Source organism: Delphinus delphis, chromosome 5 (assembly GCF_949987515.2).
Source record: "Delphinus delphis chromosome 5, mDelDel1.2, whole genome shotgun sequence".
NCBI lineage: Eukaryota > Metazoa > Chordata > Mammalia > Artiodactyla > Delphinidae > Delphinus > Delphinus delphis.
This window is the reverse complement of record NC_082687.1, coordinates 131355418-131378267: the sequence shown is the minus strand read 5'-3', so window position 1 is coordinate 131378267 and position 22850 is coordinate 131355418. Positions and strand designations below refer to the sequence as shown.

Genomic DNA, 22850 nt, shown 5'->3' with positions numbered 1-22850 from the left:
ATCACAGTATGTTTAGCACTGTTCTGGAAGCTAAATAGTGGTATGAGTATTAATTATCCCCAGGTTGTGTTGTACTTTTCTAAATTCTTAATTTGGCTTTTCACTTTCTTTCTCAAGGTTTTGTATCTAACATAACTCTGAAAATCCCAAGGCAGAAGTTCCTGTACAGTGTTCTATGAGGGATAAAAAAATCCTTTGTTTGCTGGTGAGTGATGTTGACCCTAGGCTTAGAGCAGGAGGGAAGCAATCTCTTCTCAGCCTCCTCTATTTCATTCCATGTTTACCTGGCTGACTGATTATGTACTCTGAATGGACACCTGGCCAGAAAATTCAAGACAGTTCAATGTTTTATGCCTCTGACATTGCAATTCACCCTCCAAGTCTTATTTGTTCAGAAATTTAAAAAATATTATTTCCAGATCATTGGATCTTAAAATACTGAAACAGTTAAAGCAAAAAGGACAAAGAGGATAAATACTAATATTCTAAAAAGATCCTCCACATAGGATTTAGATAATAGTCTAACTTGTAGTAATAGATTTAGAGAATAGTCTAAATTTAGATAATAGTCTAAAGGAATGTTAACAACCTAAGATTCATTGAATTATTTTACATCGTGTTGTATCTTTGTTTAATTTGATTGTATTATAGGATTTAACAGCTTTGTAAATTTTTTGTCAAACCAAGACAATAAGATACACACTGTGAAACGAAGTAGGCTGATGGATTGATCATTTTGCCCCACCAAATTATTTCGTATTGTACATGTCCCCATCTCAACAGAAACACACACACACATACACACACCCCACACACGGTGTGCTTCATAAACGCCTTGAATCAGAGCATGCAAAACAAATTAAAACCTCTGCCTTTTCTTAAAGTCTGGGGACACTTTAAAATTTATTAAACTCCAACCACACTTGAAGATGTTGACTGTTGTAAATTCTTCAAGATTTGAAGGAGAAGATGATGAACATTTATTAAATAACTTCACTGAGCACTGAGCAATGGCTTAAGGGAAGGTGAGCTGGGCCTGAAAGACAATTTTAAAATCATAACTAATTTGTTTTCTGTCTCAACCTTTCTTTGTACTATTACTATCATGTGATATATCATTTCACAATGTGACTGATTATTAAAAGTAGCATTAATGTAGAGGAATTTTCTATCTCCACCCATGATGCAAGAAAAAATTGAATTTACTATATACCTGTGGCCTTTGTATTAAAAATTTACAGTTACTACCTATGTATATGATGTGATGCAAAAATCACTCATGTGTATAGTGTGACTGGAAACATCCAATGTGTGACATTCAGTATCACCTGTCATCCTGTATATAAGCTTAATCTATCTATTGGTTAGCCATTATTTTCAGACCCTGAAGTTACATCAGAGACACAGTCTTCTGCCAAAAAGGTAATGTCACTTGAATTTAAAATAAATGTGACATCTCTGGTTAGTACATGGATATTATATCTGACTGTTGCTGCTACCAAACTGTCAAATGACTCTACTGATTTTGGTTTATGAGAGAAACACCACAGAGTTGTCATGTTTTTCTTTAGTTGTAGAGTTTCTTTGAACTTGTTATTTTTATAAATTTCACATTAAATCAAACTAAGTTGTGTTATGCACCATTTTACATTTGCAGAGTGATTCCACATGTCTTCATAACAATCTCTTAAGTTAGATCTTATTATATCAAACCTAGACTACTGTGAAGCCTAATGAGTTCTCAAGGACACAGGCCATATTATAAGGTGAAAACCTGGAATCAGAGAGAATCAGAACAATCAACAACTATCACCTACCAGAATTTCCCATTAGAATATTTCATGAGTGTTGCAAGCTGAAGCTTGAGCTAGGCCCAAAATTCCTAAACAAATGGACTTGTTCTAGGGAGTGAGGGATGGCCAGAACACTCCTTGAATATACAGATATATAATGGGACACTTTTAATTGGGTCAGTAAGAAATGAGGAAAATACAGCAATAAATGGGGAGAAAAAGGTTATCAAGGTATCCAGATAGGTTTTGAGCATTGGGATGCACCCCAAGAGAGGAAACTGGAAAGAAAATATAAATTACCATATGCGTTGAGTAAGAAAAACAAGAGAGTAGGAGAAATGTTATAATTTGCTGAGCCAATAGGTACTGAGGACTCAACAGAGATCCCCCTAAATTGGTTAAACTTAATACAGAAAAAATATTTCCAAACACATAAATCCATGAATCTGAACCTATCTGTATGCACATTGCTTTTTTTTTATTTTAAAAGAGTGTTTCAGGAGTTGGATAAGCTAAATTGAAAATATTTTCAGCTGAGGTCCGAAAAGGGGCAGAGACCCTCACTTAAAACAAATGTTACTTAATTGATGGAACTTACTTCATTTGGTTAACATACCAAAACAAATGGCTGGTAGAACCGTAGTTTCATAATTCTGATATATTATTTTATGGTACACTCCCTCTGTTTTGCACCATTTCAACAAAACATGACAACACTGATTGTTTGACTTCCTTGCAGGGGTTATTTTCCTGAATTTGTAATTCCAATTAATAATATTGTCTTATCATTCTGATGTTACTCTTAAAATAACTATCAAAGCTATGGTCATTTTTTTTTTGTAGCTACAAGTATCAAAAAGAGATTATAAAAAAAGAGATTAAAAGGATGAATGATCAGTAATCCTTTCACTTGATCCAAAGCACGTTTTTAACTGTATCTTGCTAGAACAATGGATTCCCCAGCATTTCATGAAAGGCAGTCTCTGTATATTTGTATATGAGGCATACTGGGAGTGGTAAATGGGCTTGTCCTGTCCCTCCTAAATTTGGGGTAGATGCACAAGAATTCATATGATTAAAGTGTTCTGTAGTCAAAACTCTTTTAAAACTACCTGTGTGTGGGGGGGGAGGAGCATCACGTAACAACCAGTTATACAAAGATTAAGTTGCAACCCACTGCACTTGCCCGCAGACAGAGTGCATCCTGAAAGGAATCGGGATAGAAAAAAGCAGGATGAGGCACTTTGTGCTTTGGATACATGTGTCCCTAGATAGTTAGATGTATATCTCAGGAAGAATTTCAATGACCCCAGATTCCTGGAGTTTCCCACATATAGAAAAACACTAAAGTCATCAACTTGAGATAGCTGTCCTTTGTGATTAGCAGTAATATTTAACCAAGATGTATGCTTGACTACATGTATTTCCCAGCCAAAAAAAAAAATCATATATATATATATATATATATATACATACTGGCTCCTTCCTACCTCTTCAGAGCAGTTTACTCAGAATTACTGAGTGGCTATCTCCTGAGCTATTGTTCTCAGTAAGACCCCATAAAAATGCAGACTCACAACTCTCATGTTGTGTGTTTTTCTTTAAGTAGACATACCATTTTATTTTATTTATTTATTTATTTTAACATCTTTATTGGAGTATAATTGCTTTACAATGGTGTGTTAGTTTCTGCTTTATAACAAAGTGAATCAGTTATACATATACATATGGTAGACATACCATTTTAAATTAAGAACACATGAAATGATATTTGGATATCTTAATCTAACCTTCTGTTTCTTTCTCTGTATGCTGAGCAGATATCTGCAATTTATGAGATAGTTCAGCCATATTATATAATAAAATTTGTTTTTAAACAAAATAAAATTTGTTTCACATTGTCTTTGAACAAAAAGAAATAGGATTTTAATTCATAGCCAATTAAAATGAAAGAACATGAGATTACCAGAGTTTTGGTTTTTTTTGTTTCGTCCTGTTTTTGTTGTTTAAAGGAGAGGAGAGAACTTCAGACATGCTGGCTAGGACCATGCACCCGAAGTTACCTGCAAAGTAGAAACTAGAATAGAAATGCACAAGTTCCCAACTCATGGCACCACACTGTCTCTTTCTACGTATATTGACTCATTAAGACCTCACAACTACTGATGAGGAAAGTACTTTTATTTTAGACGTGAGAAAGCTGAGACATAAAGAGTCTGGCTTGTTCAGGCTCATGCAGCCTAATTAGTGGAGGCAAGACCCAAACTAAGGCAGTGTGCCTAAAAATTACCTGATTTTATTGCAATGCTATGTGTAATCTAAAATTAGAAATTTTGAAAAATCATCAACATCAGTAACTGACTCAAAGTTTGAAGGACATAGCAACAATCATAAAAAGTAAAGCCTCAAATATATTGTAAATATATATTTACTGCTTTTATAAAGCAGCAAAATACTGAAATAACAGGGTATTATAGGGACATAACATAGTATATACACATACACATATATGTGTACACATGAGCTTCACATATATATGTATATATACACATATTAATTTCACGTGTACACAGACACACATATACATGAAGAATCTGAGATATCTTTATAGTCTAACTGATATAGGTCTTCTTAAGCTGATGTCCTGTTCCTACAGGCTTCCTTAAAATCTAAATGTTTTAGTACATAGTGAATTTAACTTAATTATGATATAGCAAATTTACACCACAGTAGTTTTAACTTTTCAAAAGTATCCAAATTAGAAATTTAAAGCAAACAAATATTCACTTAAAAACAATGTGAACATCTATAAAATGTTTGTGCATAATACTTCAAGTTCAATACAATACAAGTCTCCCTCTTCCTTTCTGGGAAAAGAATGAACCACTGAAGTTTTTTCATGATTGCTAAATGCATATACATACATATGTAAAATTGCAAGGTGGCAAAAGAGAATAGGGAAATCAGTTCCTCTAGATAGCAGCATAATAGGCTAAAATATGGCCTTTAAGGAAGAGTCTCAGAGGAAAGCATATTATTTCATAATAAAAGAGCAGATTTAGTACAATGCTTCCATTTGCCTCTTGAAAGCAAGAACACTGATACTGTGGATGTCACCTCCTTTCCCCCACCATCGGCTCATCAAGTTTTGAATAGTTATTAGTTACCAGTAACTACTAATAACAGAGTAATAAATAATGTATTTCCAAGAACCAAAACTAGTCTATCAGAAAAGTGACCTAAACATGAGTTTTTCACCACATAGCAGTGTTTAGTAGAAGAACGTGTTGAAAACCCAATCTCTCTATAGGTACCTAATCTACATGGGACGTCAAGGCAAACACAAGAAAAGAAAAGAAAAGGCTTAATTCTCCCTGTTGAAAATAAAGGAAGAGACTTGGCCCTCTTCCTTTCCTTGGAGCATTTACTTTAGAAAACTTATAAGTTCTTTCTGTCTCTTTGAAATGTCTGAATATCTTTTTAAAAGCTAAATAAGCCTCTTGCCATGTTTCATACCCTGGAATGTCTTTCCCAAGGGCCTAGGAATCATCTCCTTGAAATTATAATCATCAAAGAAGATAGGGCCTCTATCTCCCCGTTTTTTTGGAAGGGTAGAAGCCTAACTTCAGTGGGTGCCTTGCTCCAAGATGCAAAAATTCCTCCTATCATGAAGATGGTAGAAGTTTCTTTCCCTTTGGATTAAGCCAATTAATAAACACAGGTGGCCCACCAAAGACCAGATGAATCTAGGATTAACTTCCTGTGATAAATAGTGACGACAAGTCCTCTTCCTTAGGACTAGCTATTGTTTATCTTGAGAATGCATATGTAATGGGTCATATATGTTTGGCTATACAAAGGGTGAGACTTCCTTCTATCTTTGCATGTGATGCACATAATATTCTGCTTTAATGCCTGTTTAATAATAAAAGTTGTGTTCTTTCTCTTCTAACTTTGTGGAGAAGTTTTCTGGTTTGGGAGAAGGTTTTGTTTTTATTTAAATCTTCCCAACAGGGGTCAACCCGTAAAAAGGGAAAATTCACTCTTGTTCATTTGACTTAGATATCATAAGTATAAATTCAGTGTAATGTAGTAAATGTAAAACTATATCTTATTCATGTTTAGTTCTTGGATTGTATTCTCAATGAAAGCATTTGGCTGAGAAACATCAACTTTGGACCTCCAGCACTTGCAAACAACTTGGGCCACTGACACTTTTTAAATAATTAATTTTAAAAAGTATTTGGTTTGTACTCAACATTTAGATTAATATTGCTAAATATTTTCTTCATTTCTTAAAAAATATGAATTAGATTTATAAAACAAAATAACAATAGCTTCCTTTCTCCCTCAGCTTCTTAGTGATATAACTTGTATTGTTTGATAGTTTAACTGTGATGTTAAAATGCTGGTATATCTTTCCTGGGTCAAGACAGGGAGCACCGAAGCAGAGAAAAGGGAGAGGTTTCCACAATCCAGCTATGCTCTACTGCTCATTGCTTTTGGCATGCTTCATGATGAGTGAGGGTTACAGAATGCTATGTACAGCCTTACTGCAGCCAGATAGAATTATATCAGTGAATATTTGAAATTATAGCTATTTCCAAGTGTGGAATCTATGAAACTAGATAATACAATTTTCACAACCACCAGCAAAGTTCACTTTGCATTATAACTGTTACCAATATTGATATTTATAAACTTTCAGTGAAAAATACAGGGACTTTTAATAAAATTGCTTCTTTAATCTGACCTAAAATCAACACTGCAGCACAACTCTGACACTATTATTTACTAAAAATCATCAGAGTACATCTAGCTAGATTTAATCTTTCTTATGTGCTCCAACATGGAGAATTGGTAAAATAATTAACAATTTAATTATGAAACAATACACAGGTCTTGAATAAGGTGATCTGTCTATTAACCCTAATCTAGCACAGTGTTGTTAACTAACCATGAAACTCTGAGGAGTCATTTAACATCTCTGACCTTCAAATTCTACAACTGTGAAATCAGAGGACTAACAGTACTTTTCTTTCTTCACCCCAATACTGCTTTGTTTATTCCTTCATTTGTTTTTGTTATTATTTTCTTTTCCTTAAAAATCAAATGAGATACTGTATGTGAAAGCAACTTGTAAAATTTCAAGTACTATACAGATACTGTTACTCATATTTGCCCCCCTTTCAAGCTAATTTGTACTTAAATGCTAACACCCATCCTTTGTTTCCTTAGCAGGTACTTGAAATTTCCAGTACTCAGTAGTTCTAGACTGTTTTCAGAACTTGATTGGCTCTAAGAGTTTGACTGGACACCGACCTAAGAAAAAGAAAGACAGAGCAGTCTGCATTTTATTACTGCTAAAAGAACTTGCTGAAAAGTAGTTGGGTTCCCCCTTTTATGACTCTATAATCAAATGCTTTTCATAGCCTTCCTAATTTGTCTATTCCTTCTTACGTTTTAAGATCCTTGGATGTATTTTCTGTTTAAATCCACGATCGTGCTTATTTGCATGTATTTACACATTAATGCAAGATAGGATATCCTAGGCATGAAACAGTGCAATTACAATTAGAGACAGCCTCCTGAGCCACTCCAGGAAATTGCTTAAGTCCTTTTTATACCTACAGGGTCATATGGAGATGAAACTTGTATATGCCATGTATAATAAATCCTCAAATAAGTTTTAATGGAAACAAAGTAAGTCCTGAAGTGCCCAATCATGTAGGTGGTGGTGTTGCCCACAGACATGAGGAATGAGGAGAAACTGTAAGCAGTCTTGTTGAACAATCACCTTTAACAATTGCTTCAGCGAATCTTTATATGTATTTTTATTTGTGCAGATATTCATCTTTCCCCAAAGGCAATGAGATGGGTAACAAAAACAATACTGTAAAAAGGTGAAATATAAATCAAAACAAAGTATCAGTAGAATATATATATATATGTATATATATATATATATATATATATACACACCCATATACACACATGTAGTGTATATGTATATATCCATATCTTAAGGAAAGAAGGAAAGGAAGGCCACATTAATATTCCATAAATGAGCTTCTGATTGTTTACTCAGCTTTAAAGCTGTCAAAACAATAGGATGAAACATGGTCACTTGTGGAACTGCCATCATCTGAAAGGAAAAGAACATTAATTCCTTAGGGGAAGTAAGTTATAACTTGCATACTTCTACCAAAAACAAAATAAAACAAAACAAAACAAACTTAAAACTTCACCTGGGACTCTATCTAAAATAGAGCCCAGAATAACAGTTCTTTCTACAGTCTTCCTAGAGATAATGAAGTCACAGATTTCAAATGGCTAGATAGTGCAACTTCTTTAAACAAGGGCCAGGGCTTAATATTAAAATAAAGCTCAGTAAGCTCATGTTTGTGTGGTCTGGCTTTTAGGGACAGACAGAAAATACCTACAGGAGTGGCTAGATTGGATACCATCCAAAGCATTTGACCAAGATAATTTCTCTAATCCAGTATATTTATTGGGACTGAAGAACAGTACAGAATATAATGTGTTCTCAGATGAAAGCCTAGGCACTGACTTTCTGAAATGCTGATGGAAGGTCATTCATATGCATTAAAAATCAAATAATGAATAAATACAATCAAGAATTTGAATTTCTCAAGAACTGATGGCTGGTTCAATTTAGACTCATAGGTGGTACAAAGTATTTGCTGAAGATCATGTCAAGCTTTATTTTTATTTATTTTTATTTTTATTTTTTTTGCAGTACTTGAGCCTCTCACTGTTGTGGCCTCTCCCGTTCCGGAGCACAGGCTCCGGACGCGCAGGCTCAGCGGCCATGGCTCACGTGTCCAGCTGCTCCGCTGCATGTGGGATCTTCCCGGACCGGGGCACGGACGCGTGTCCCCTGCATCGGCAGGCGAACTCTCAACCACTGCGCCACCAGGGAAGCCCTAAAGCTTTATTTTAAGTACACATTTCTTTTGTACGTGCAAATTTAATCAGGTTAGCATCAAAACTCCAGGGAAATCATTTCAGTGCATGAGTATTTCTTCTTGATAATGCAGATTTCAAGATAAATGTTGTTATAATTTTTTAACAAAAATAACCACATCTCTCTACCAAGCTTGTACTTCTCTGTTTATCACCAAAAGTATAGTACTTATATAGTTATCAGATAAGAAATACTTAAAGTAGTTCCTTTTTTTAAAAAGCTATATAAACTGCAAGTATCCCCTAAGAACAGCTTATATCTAATTTATTAAAGAGTATTCCAGGTCCTGCCTACTCCCAAAATAATGATGAAGACAAATTACCTCTGATATAGTTAAGAGTAATATGATTCCAAAATTTAGAAATACAGCACTGTAGCAGGGTCTATTAAAACATCATCATTTCCACTTCCTCCTAGATTGTATTTGCCAGCCTCCCTTCTTGTTAGACGTGATTGAGTTCTATTCAACTAAGGTGAATGTAAGTAACTGATGCTTCTCCTACCCTGGCCCATAAAAATTGTCTTCCACTCATGACCCTCTGTGCCCTTTTCCCCCTGCCAGGCAAAAGTTGTTGCCAAGGGCAATCTTGGGGGACACATGTCTCTGACACCTTACTACTGAATTACTCTCAGAACAGAGCACTTCCACCAACCTGCATCTGCCTTGATCTGGATGCCCGAATGAGGAATAAAAGTCTGTTGTGTGGAGACATTACACATGCAGGGGTATATTTATTACTAAATATTAGTTCAAGTCTATTAATGTTGTCTTGCACATGAGATCTTGCTTCTATTTGAGATTATTTTACCTCTTTGTATTTCTATATAACTGTGAAAGACAGTCTTTAAATTTGTGTTTACACAAGTAGTAGTTTGGTTGTATTAGCTTATATTTCCCAACTTCTTTGAACTCATCTCTTATGTCTCCTTATGCTTCAGCCACTCCGGTCTTCTTTCTGTTCCTTGTATATGCCCGGCTCATTTTTGCTTTAGAACTCCTGCCCTACGTTTTCCCTCTACAATGTTCTTCTTTCTCCCTTTCATCTTTGCACGACTGTCTTCGTCTCATCTTTCGTGTGTTAGTTCAAATGTCATCCTGAGAGCTTTCTTTCATCACATTAATGGGGACCACCTACTACTTGACTTCCCAAACCCTATTATATCATTATAGGAATTTTGCTTCTTTATTTATTTTGTTTTCGGTTGTGTATTTATGAGTGTGTATGTGAGTGTGTGTGTTTCTGCTCACTCTAAATCTAGCCTTCAATATGACAAAGATTTTGTCTTTTTTATTCCCCAACTTTCTTCAGTGCTTTGGGTAGATAATTCCTGGTACATAGTAGAAGATCACTAAATACGTTTTCAATTCACTATGAACAATGATGTTCAAAGATAGACCAATAGGTTAAAAGTTGGATTGTCAAAGCCAGTAGCTGCACAATGAATATTTCTAGTGTAGTCCCAGTTTATCTTCAAGTATTACTGAGCAAACTAATTTACCATAGACCTGCATTACTCAGGGAGATAAAGAAGCAAATATTGACTCTGGTTGAAATGTCATAAAAGTTTTATGGGTGCCTATTTAACATTTCATAAAAATTTAAATGAATCTATAGTGCTTTACATACACCATAACCTCATAGTTAATGAAGAGCTTATTGCCTTTGTAGAAAGTAATTAAAAGGTGATTTACTGTTGATTTTCTTACAAGTATCAATGAACTTTTAAATATAGTAGTATTGTATTTTGAAATTAATGGAAATATGAAAACCATGTTTAACTTATTTAAAAATAAAAATGATGTTGTCTTTTATTCAAACCTGATAATTAAATCATGTACACTCTTAAGAAAATCTATAGAGTTGCATTTAAAATATATTTTAATATGTACTATATATTTTTGCATAAATGGCTTATGGAATGACTGACAATGCAGTTATTGAACATAAAAAAGGTTTAAACCTGATTATTTTATAATTAATTTAATCACATTCACTATAGTATAAATTAGGTTATATTATTAACAAGACATACACTTTTAATTACAAAGCACGTATTTAGAAAATCAATTAATTTTATTTAAGCAACATGTTTGTTAAGAATAAAACTACTTTAAAGGGATCAAAAGTGATAATTTCCTTTAAAGAGTGGAGGTCATTAAATGTTTTCATTTGAGATAGGTTTTATTTCTGTTTTTTGCAGCAATATAGGAAACCAAGAGATATGCATTTCAATAACATGTGGTCTACGTGGGAAAATATGATTTACCTCCTTCTGTCTTTACTCATATATGTATACTTCTCTTTATTCACATATTTAAAATAATTTACTACATATTTGTATCTTCTCAAATTGAAGTAAAACCTGGGAAAAAGAAATAAAAATATAGGTTCCTCTACTCAAGGAAATTATAGTTGATTTAATCAAAGTATTGACTAGACAGATGAATCCACAGGACAACATACATACTTAATGAAATACTATGATATTTATGTGTTATTGAGGATGTGAAGACTATGGAACAATATATGCATTTTGGGTTATGGAGAAAAATTATGTAGTAATTGGCATGATCTTGTCAATAAAAACTATCATAAATCCCTGTTTAAGAAAAAAATGTATCAGAAATATGACTCCCTTTTAGAAGGCACAACACTTCAATTAAGGAAAGCTATTTTGAAGCACTATTTTTTGAACTCAAAAATACATTCTTTATTTGGGTAAATTATTTAGCTTCCTTCTGTGAGCTGAAAAAGGAGTTTATCACCGAATGAAGGAACATGGATTCACTAATCAGTCTAAGAAAAATTCTCAATGAGATTAAGTTTTATTAAACTCTTTTCTCTATCATAACAGATACATTTTGCTATTTCTATTCCTGTGTTTACTTTTCATTCAATAGAAATGAATAAAAACTCTTGTTGTTGATTAGTTTTATTACAGAGATTGACTTATCTAAATTGTAAATATTTATATTTTTATGAATGTCATAGCTGGTAAAATAAATTTTAAACATTGTGGAATGTCATAAACCATGGAAAGTGCAGTAAATAGTGACAGTTTAAAAATGGAAACATTGTTACTCACTTCAAATATAAATTAACTTGAAATGACTCTGTTCAGATGTTAGCACCTTAAATTGAATTATTTTCTCACAGACATTATTAAAAACCCCAAGTGATTTATGGTATTTAAAAGAGATGCTCTCTCCTGTATTCTTTCTATGCTGGTAAAAATAAAAAGTCTTTAGGAAGTTTCAAAATCTAATTATGAATTTATGCTTATTTATGCTTACTTGTTTTCCAATAGCCTTTCTCCAAAGAGCTCATAGCATAGACTAATGCAGAAATAGATATAATGTTAAGGACAGTCCAATATGTTACAAGCTTTAAAAGGGTTTTGTTTAACATCAAATGACTGTATGTTAAAGATGTATCTAATGCTGTCTTATTTTTTTTGTAGTTATGGTAATATTCTTTTATTTACTACTTACAAACATCTTTAGTGAAGGAAGCTGAGCTCTTTATAGGCTTGCAAATGGGAAGACATTAATGAATATGAAAATAACTTTCATCTTTACTGTAGCCGCTCTATTTTCTTTCTTTCCATAGCCTGAGTAACTCAACTGCTTTGGTGGGTGTATATTCTCCCTAGTTTATATAATGACCAAAAGAACTGAGCTTCAGCCTTATGCTTTTACAAAACAAAATTAATTCATTATTTGATCATCTGACCCTGATGGGTAAAATGATATTAAGAACTCTGTTCCTACTTTTTCTCTAGCTCCAGTCATCAATAATGAATTTATTCTTATAACTGACTTTGTCTTGTATTCATTCATTCTTGTGACTAAACTGCATAATACCCAGTAAGTCTCTAAATTGTACCTTGTTTTTTACTTCATACTTTAATAATCTTTGTATTGTACACCAATGACTGGTTATACTGCTTTAATGTCATTTTGATTTATTCCAAGAATCATCATCCTACACCAAAACGTAGCACTCTTGTCTATGTCCCCAAAGTCCTGAAGGTAGGAACAGTACACCTTCTTCAAAAAGATTGCAGTACTCTTCCAGAAATTTCTGAGCTATGGGTTATCTAGTTTATATTATCTGCTTGGTCAGGATCACATTCATATACCATGTGGCCCAGAATCCCCACTGGAATATACTACTAACTCTTTGAGATGTCTTGTTGCTTTGTCTGACTTCCTATCAGAGAAGATGTGTCCAAAGATTGCATAGATATTGTGGCAGCCATTATACAATGTGTTAATTTACCACACTAAATATTTACTCTCACAAGTGTTTGAATCTGTCATTACTATGGTTAGGATTTGTGTGAAATACACATATCCTCAAAACTAACCTGTCTCAAGCATGACCAAGATGGCAGAGTACGGAGACCCTGAACTCACGTCTTTCCAGAGCACATCAAAATTACAACAATTTACAAAGCAACTGTCTATGAGAATGACCTGAAGACTAGCAGAAAAGATTCTCCACGAATAAACATATAAAGAAGGAACCACAAGGAAATGCGTAGGAGGGATGGAGATATAATATAGTCAAGACCAACACCCCTGATAGGTGACCCAAAAACAGGAGGATAATCACAATTGCAGAGGTTCTCCCAAGAAAGTGAGGGATCCAAGCCCCACTTCAGGCTCCCTAGCCCAGAGGTCCGTCACTGGAAAAATGAGCTCTCAGAATGGATAGCTTTGAAGGCAAGTGGGGCTCGTGTATGGGAGAGCTAGAGAGCTGTAGGAAACAGAGACTCCACTCTTAAAGGGTGCACAAAATCTCGCCCACGTTGAGGCCCAGCACAGAGGCAGAAATGTGAAAGGAACCTGGGTCAGACTGACTTGCTGTTCTTGGAGAGACTCCTGGAGAGGCAAGAAGCAATGGAGACTCCCCTGGGGATATAGATGCCAGAAGCAGCCATTTGGGGGAACTCATTCTGCCATGAAGATGCTGGTGCTGGAGAGTTTCATTTTGGAGTCCTCCCTCTAGCCTATTAGCTCCAGAGGCTTACCCACTCACCAGTGGGCCAGGACCAGCCCCACCCCCATCCTCAGAGCCCTGCAGCCAGTTGTACCAGGAACTCACCCCATAAGTGGGCTGGTAGCCATTGCACGAGGCAGGGCCTCGTTGCCAAATTGGCCAGGGGCCATCCCTGCCTACTAGTGTGCCCACAGTGGTCATCCCTGCCACAACAGAAAGGTCCACAAGTCCCATATAGGGGGCACCTCTGTTGACCAATGGTGAGTGTGCTGCTGGGCCCCATAGAACATCTCCTACATAAAGTCACTTCTCCAAGATCAGGAAATGTAACAGACTTACTTAATACAAATAAATTAACACAAAGAATTAGACAAAATGAAGAGACATGGAATATGTTTCAAACAAAGGAACAAGACAAAACCCAGAAGAAGAATTAAACAAAATAGAGGTAAGCAATCTACCTGATAAATGTTCATGGTAGTGATCATAAACATGCTCAATGAACTTGGGAGAAGAATGGATGAACACAGTGAGGATTTTAACAAAGAGTTGAAATATAAAGAAGAAGCAAACAAAGATGAAGAATACAATAAATTTTTAAAAATACACTAAAGGAACCAACAGTAGATTAGATTATATAGAGAAACAGATCAGCAAATTGAAAGACAGTGTAGAGGAAATCACTTAAGCAGAACAGAAAAAAGAAAAAAAGTATTTTAAAAATGAAGGTAATTTAAGAGACCTCTAGAACAACATCAGGTGTAATAACATGTACACTATGTAGACGAGGAAGAGACAGAGAATTTATTTGAAGAAATAGTAACTGAAAACTTCCCCAATATATTTCCCTGTGCTTGCTGTACAATATACCCTTGTTCCTTATTCATTTTATACATAGCAGTTAGTGTCTCTTTATTCCATACCACTATCTCACTCCTCCCTCCTTTCCTCTCCCCACTGGTGACCACTAGTTTGTTCTCTATATCTGTGAGTCTGCTTCTGTTTTGTTACATACATTCATTTGTTTTATTTTTAAATTCCACACATAAGTGGTAATATACAGTATTTTTCTTCTTTATCCATTCATCTGTTTATGGGAAAGTAGGTTGCTTCCATAACTTGGCTACAGTAAATAATGCTGCTACGAACACTGGAGTGCATGTGTCTTTTCGAATTAGTGTTTTCATTTCTTTGGATATATACCCAGCAGTTGAATTCCTGGATCATGTGGTAGTTCTATTTTTAATTTTTTGAGGAACCTCCATACAGTTTTCCATAGTGGCTTCAGCAATTCACAGTCCCACCAATAGTGTACTAGAGTTCCCTTTTCCCCGTATCCCTACCAACATTTGTTATTCTTAGACTTTTTCATGTTAGCCATTTTGACAGGTGTTAGGTGATATCGTGATTTTAATTTGGATTTCTCTGATGATTAGCGATGTTGAGCATTTTTTTGATGTTCCTGTCGGCCGTTTGTATTTCTTCTTTGGAAAAATGTGTATTCAGTTCTTTGGCCCATTCTCTAATAGTGTACCTACAGAGTCTTTGGAGTTTTCTACAACAACCCATCATGTTATCTTGGAAAAATTATGATTCTTTTTTGTCTTTTCTAATCTTTATGTCATTAATTTATTTTGCTTATTTCATTATGCTAATTAAGAATATGAGTATAATGTTTATGATAAACTGTGATTGTTGAGATCCTTGTATTATTTATTTTAAAATTATTGTCCTAGGATTTCCCAATTTTTCAAGGTTTATGTTGTGCAATAAAAGTTTTGTAGGTAATTTTCATCATGTTACAGAAGCCTTCTTTGTTTCCTAGGTTTTTAAAGATTTTCTTAATACTAGGAAGACATATCAGACTTTGACAATACATATTCTGAATCTGCCATGTATATTTTTTATTATGTTTACTCTGTTAATGCATTAAATAGTATTTATAGATTTCATTTGTTTACCTATACTTGTTCATTCCCAAAATAAAATCAACTTTTCATTTTGAATTAACTATTACTTATACTACTAGAATATAGCATTAGTAGTTTGTTAAAGATACTGTGCTCTTTGTTGAGGAAGAAATTGACTATAATACTCCTTGGTAAAGTTTCTATCTCTTTTTGGTATGAAGGTAATCTAGCACCACTGAGTGAGCTGGAGAGTATTCCCTCTTATATATTTGCTTGAAAACTTTGGCCACCATTGGAATGATATGTTCCAGGAACATCTCGTGGCACTTCACTTTAACAATCACCTGGACCATGTGTTTTCCTTGTGAGTTTTATTATGAATATTTCAGTTCGTTTAGAATTTATAGGGGTATCCAGGTTTTCTGATTCACATGCAAGTTATATTTTTCTAGAAACTTTGGTGTTTTATCACAATCCTCAAAAGTTAATATTATATTTATTTTCACATGCAGATATTTCTGATTTATTATCACTGATATTATATTTTATGTGTGTCTATTCCTTTTTGTTTCTTGCTCAATCTTTTCTATCTTATTTTATTTTTTTAACGGAACAAACATTGCATTTATTTTTTTTTCTTTATATTATGTTTGTTTTCTGTTTCTTTGCTTTCTAACTTTATCTGTACTATCACCTTCATTTTTGTCTTCCTTGGCTAAATTATTTTTAATGTCTGAAAATACATCATTCAGTACATTAACCCCTTTTTTGGTAATAAAAATTTCAAATGCAATAAAAATAATTTTCACTTAGAGAAATTCTGTTCTTAGCTTAAATTTGTCTTTTATAACTAATAGACTGTCAATTGGTGAATGTTGTGATTTTATTATATTTTATTTCATTAAATTAATTATATATGTTATTTAAATGATTGTTATCTCAGGTGTTCTATGATCTCATCTATTAACTTTTACTAATAAGGCTATATAATTACTCCCTTTGAATATAAACGTATCATATTAAGCATGTGCTCCAGTCTCTCAGGATCATTTTGGATTATGATTCTTTACCCAGAGATTTAAATATTTGTTATCTGTACCTTGATTGAAATGTTCTTTAAATTACTGATAAAAATTAAAAAGTATAAAAGCAAAGGAAAGGTCTTTGGCAATGCTAAAGATATCTGTGGAATAACATCAATTCCTTGATCTTATTTTTTATGTATGGTCACTCATCACATTAATATTACACATAACTCAACTTTCTCTTTATAAGTTACCTCAAAAACATTCAACGGTGATACCAAAGTATTGTTTTTCAAAGAAAAGTCAGCGTGATGCCATATGTGTGTGTATGTGTGTGTGTGTGTGTGTGTGTGTGTGTGTGTGTGTGTATGGGTTGGGGAAAAGTATTAATAAATGTCCAGAGTTGTTATTTGAAAACTGTTAAACACCCACTTTGTTTTTTACAATTATATATTATAAGAAAAGTCAATAATTCATAACTTTTTAAATTTCATCTTGTCCTTTCATAATGTTTGAAGGATAGTATCATTTAAAAATGACTATCATATTTCTTTACATATATCACATTACTTCTATCATTTCTCCTCTACTCAGTTATTGTGTATCTTACTTTACATTTCTTCAGAGATATCTAGTGAGTGCTGCTTATGAAGGTCAAGGTCATATCCCAGTGGAGAGATGCAATGAAAGAATGCACTGTCCACCTGCCCTGCTGGTGTGAAGTTCTGATCTCCACCTACTTGTTCATAGAGGCACCTGTGGAACTCCAGCAACTAGAACGACTAGATGAATTATCAAGAGGAAAACTATTACTTCAGGTCAAAGAAAAGAAAAAAAATGATTCAAATGAAGGAAAAAGAACAAATTTTACTATATGGGCCCAAACAAATACTATCTGTTGAGTGTGTGTGCATGTGTGTGTGTGTGTGTGTGCACGCACGCACGTAACTTTAAGATAAATGATGAGGCTTTGAAATATTTTTTTTACTGAAGTATAGTTAATGTCCAACATTATATAAGTTACAGGTGTACAATATAGTGATTCACAATTTTAAAGGTTATACTCCATTTATAGTCATTATAAAATACTGGCCACATTTCCTGTGTTGTACAATATATCCTTGTAGCTTATTTTATACATAATAGCTTGTACCCCTCAATCCCCTACCCCTATGAGGCTTTGAAATATTTTAAATGTAGACATGTTGAAGGCAAATATAATTTATTCCATTGAAATAACTGATTATTGATATAATGCAATTATTTTCTTAGTAAAGCATTGATTAAAATATGTCATTTTTTCAAAATAAATTAGTAAACCCTATTTAGCCTCTTCATTTCTTATTTAAACATAAATGTAGATAGTAATGAGAATTGTTGAGTGTGTCCATCACGACCAGTAAAATGTAAACTTTCTTACTTGTAAATTTGATTATTTAATATTGTTAGCAAATTTCCTCAAGGTTGAATCTGTATTTACACATTTCAAAACATAACTTTGACTAATTTAAATGCAGCAGGAGAACATGAACTCACCTATAATTAACTGACATTAAATAGCAATACTAAGAACGAGGCCTAAGAGCTTGTGCCTCTAATCCACAGAAGGCCTGACCCCAATGGCCAAGAGCACTTCAATTAAGTTTCATTGCTCTTCATTACATTTCCTCAATATATGTGTCTGATGTGATTGTTTTTGCTCTCACAAGAGAATGGGACTTTTGATAAGGGTTAGAGGTAACTGGATTTTATATTATTTAATTCTAATGGGAAATCTCCTTAGGGTTTTTAGAATCAACTATTCAGTGGTATTCTTTCTTCTTCCTTGGATTATTATGGTTTCCTATTTTTGCACAGAATACTTAACTACTTTAATTGTTCATTTTACTCTATGCATAGATGTGCTTTTGTAACACAGGAATGCACAACGACTGCTTTTTGTGACAAAAGCAGAGCAAGAGAAACAGCAGCAACCCAGATTAATAAGGTTATATTCAAACAGTCTCTCATACCTTATGAAGATCTTTGTGTTAAAGCTTTAAGTGGTTCATTCAACATATATTATTTCATATATCAATATATCAGAAGTTGTGAGTCTCATGTAAAATATATCCAAGGAGCAAAAGCTATTGGTGAGCAGATATCATTCTATATATTACATTGTACAATAGAGAGATCAGATGGTTGAGATTTAAAAGAAATATTCATATTCCTTCCAGGTAGTGATAAAATGTCAGCAGCAAGAATGGAGAATGAACAACTGGTGTGAATGGCAACAACATGCAAACACATGCACACATGCACACACACACACAGAAATCCAAACAATGAGAAGTAATGTGCATCTTGGTAAATAAAGCTCTTAGATGCTATGGCACAATGTCAGATGTTAGGAGACAGGAGGAAACAATAATATCCCCTTCTGAGAGATCCGAAATAATAAAGACAGTAATTGGGTACATTGCTCATTGTTGCTAGGTCATAGAAACAAGTTCACATGATTCTATCTATTAGTGAATGCAAGCAGGGAGTAGAGTTTTTATTAAATAAAATATGATGCATTGTTTAGTCAGGCACATGAAGTAGATCTAAACTAGGAAAAATATAGGGAGATATGTTTATAAATAGATGCAAAATTAAGTGAAAATTTATATGATTACTATTTATAAAATGCATGTTTTTTACCAAATATCTTCCTTTATTTTTACATAAAAAATATTTTTGACTCATTATTTTGATAAGGGTAGTTCTAGTTTGTTCACAGTGGTTCAGAGTGCAGATATATTTAGTAAAGTATAAAGAAATGCAAGAGGATAAAAAATACAAATTCAGAATTTTAAGCACCTCTGTGTGGAAGAGGAATACAATCAGTAAAGATTTAACTCTAAGTTTTATTTGTTAATAGTGGAGATAGAGTATTTTTATATTCTTTATACCTTTTATATATCTGAAATATTTCAAAATAAATTAAAACTTTTTCCAAAATTTTTGACAACACAACTAATAGATTAATGGTAATGGTAACTTGAGGATAGAAATGGAGCAAGAATACCATAAGTTAGGATTTGAGAAGGATCTGATATTAGAACTGAGGGCACTGAAGCATGCTTGCATTACAGGTCTGCCCCTATTGAGTAATTTTTTACCTTCCATCTTGGTCAGTAGCAAAATCTCTTTCCACAATAAAACATTCTTCAACTGAGAAGGGTCAACACTAATGGATCTTAAATAAATATTAGTATTGTAGATATCCTAGTAATTTTTACACCAAAACTTCTTTCACAACCCACTCATAATTTTTCAGGAGCACTTGTGTGTGTATTTGTACAGTCCTTGTACATATAAAAATGTTTATTGAGTGACTGTGTATGTGGGTGTGTGGGTGTGAACATACATACTTCCACATTCAGTTCTGCACAGGTTTGATTTATATCTCCTCCTGAATTATCTGCTCTCATTTCTTTTTTACCCAATTATTTCTAGTAAATAGAGGTACAGAATGTTACTATGTTTTATAGTCTGTGGAAGACAATAAATTATGAGGTGGGCTTAATATTATAATACACCGAGACGCGACGCGGGGCAGAGGGGAACGAGCGGGCGCCTCAGGGTCCTTCTCCACCCCTCGCCTTGCCGCCTTCTCCTCCCCGCAGCCAGACCGGAATTATGTGATCCCGGAAGTTCCGGCGCCATTGCTGTGTGGGATAAACAGTAATGGCGGAGGCTGCAGCTCCCGGAGCAACAGCCACAACATCAGGAGCACGAGCGGCAGCGGCGGCAGTGGCCTCCCCAACCCCTACCCCCACAGTCACCTCCCCGTCCCTGGGGGCGGGGGGCGGGGGAGGCGTCAGCGACGGCAGCAGCGGCGGCTGGACTAAACAGGTCACCTGCAGGTATTTCATGCATGGGGTTTGTAAGGAAGGAGATAACTGTCGATACTCACATGACCTCTCTGACAGTCCATATGGTGTAGTGTGCAAGTATTTTCAGCGAGGGTACTGTATTTACGGAGACCGCTGCAGATATGAACACAGCAAGCCATTGAAACAGGAAGAAGCAACTGCTACAGATCTAACTGCAAAGTCACCCCTTGCTGCTTCCTCAAGTCTCTCATCAGTAGTTGGACCGATTGTTGAAATGAATATGTGCGAAGCTGAGTCAAGAAATTCAAACTTTTCAACTGTAGGAGCAGGTTCAGAAGACTGGGTGAACGCCATTGAGTTTGTTCCTGGGCAGCCCTACTGTGGCCGTACTGCCCCTTCCTCCACTGAAGCACCCCTGCAGGGCTCAGTGACCAAGGAAGAATCAGAGAAGGAGCAAACTGCAGTGGAAACAAAGAAGCAGCTCTGCCCCTATGCTGCGGTGGGAGAGTGCCGATATGGGGAGAACTGTGTGTATCTCCACGGAGACTCGTGTGATATGTGTGGGCTGCAGGTCCTCCATCCAATGGATGCTGCCCAAAGATCACAACATATAAAATCTTGCATCGAGGCCCATGAGAAGGACTTGGAGCTCTCGTTTGCCGTGCAGCACAGCAAGGACATGGTGTGTGGGATCTGCATGGAGGTGGTCTATGAAAAAGCCAACCCCAGCGAGCGCCGCTTCGGGATCCTCTCCAACTGCAACCACACCTACTGTCTCAAGTGTATTCGCAAGTGGAGGAGTGCTAAGCAATTTGAGAGCAAGATCATAAAGTCCTGCCCAGAATGCCGCATCACATCTAACTTTGTCATTCCAAGTGAGTACTGGGTGGAGGAGAAAGAAGAGAAGCAGAAACTCATTCAGAAATACAAGGAGGCAATGAGCAACAAGGCGTGCAGGTATTTTGATGAAGGACGCGGGAGCTGTCCATTTGGAGGGAACTGTTTTTACAAGCATGCGTACCCTGATGGCCGTAGGGAGGAGCCACAGAGACAGAAAGTGGGAACATCAAGCAGATACCGGGCCCAACGAAGGAACCACTTCTGGGAGCTCATTGAGGAAAGAGAGCACGGCAACCCCTTCGACAACGACGACGAAGAGGTTGTCACCTTCGAGCTGGGCGAGATGTTGCTTATGCTTTTGGCTGCAGGTGGGGACGACGACCTGACGGACTCTGAAGACGAGTGGGACTTGTTTCACGATGAGCTGGAAGATTTTTATGACTTGGATCTATAGCAGCTTTGCGGGGCGTGTGAACTGGTCTGCTGAGCCTCAGACGGCAGCCGTCCCCGCTCGTGGCGGCAGCGCCCGTGGTTCTCTTCTAGGCAGGCCTCTCAACTCCAGGTGCTGTCGTAATAAGTTTTACCCAGGGCCTGTCTTCTCAATTCCTCACCTTTCTCCAAGGAGTATGTTGTTTTCTCTGTTTCAAAAAGTTACAAAAATAAATCTTAAAGTTAGTTTTTTTTGTAACATGAATTTAACTGTCAGACAGTTAGAGTGTAGGTTTGTTGCGTCATCTGTTTTCAGCCAGATTCACACAGTTCAAGGGTAGCATTTCTGGATTTGCAGTACTCACTTTTGAGGACCCCAGGTTCAAAAGTAACAGCATTGGCCCTGCTGTGGGGTCCAAGAATTGGGGTGATAGGTGAAGGATCTGAACTGTGGCATGTAGCCTTCTGCTATAGACTTAGGCAGATGCTTGAGGTTTCTGGTGAATTCTGCACATCTGTGTTTTTATATCTATTCCCTGCCCTGTAATCCCCACCCTGTGCACTTGTTCTGTGGTTTTGGTCTCTTGTTTAATTGCACACAAGTACTACTGCTGGGTAACCAGAACCAGGTGCGACTGTGTTGAGATTTTTACTGTGTTTAGCCTGATAGGAAAATTGTGAAAGAACACATATAAAGATATAGTGGAATAAAATAAATGCAGAGTTGGAAGTTGACTCCCAAGGGCTGATAGACTTGGTACGTGTGAGTGTGTAACAAGCTTCTCATCCCTGCATAGATGCAGTGTCTGTAGCCTTAGTGGAAAAACTCAAGTTTAGTGGTTTCAGCCTCGTGTGGCAAATAGATCTTAAAGGACAAAGCAGTACATTGGTAGCTGTTAATAGAACAGGGCTAGCTCTGTCTCTATAAATAGGGAAATGGGCTTAGCCATAGAAGTTCAAACTATCTGGTTGTCTCATGTATTAACACAAACTGGG

General features: G+C 35.5%; 1 pseudogene; it reads left to right on the top strand.

Annotated features, from left to right (window-relative positions):
* The first annotated feature begins 20436 nt into the window (after positions 1-20436).
* Positions 20437-22021, top strand: LOC132425612 (E3 ubiquitin-protein ligase makorin-1 pseudogene; annotated as a pseudogene).
* Positions 22022-22850: the final 829 nt, after the last annotated feature.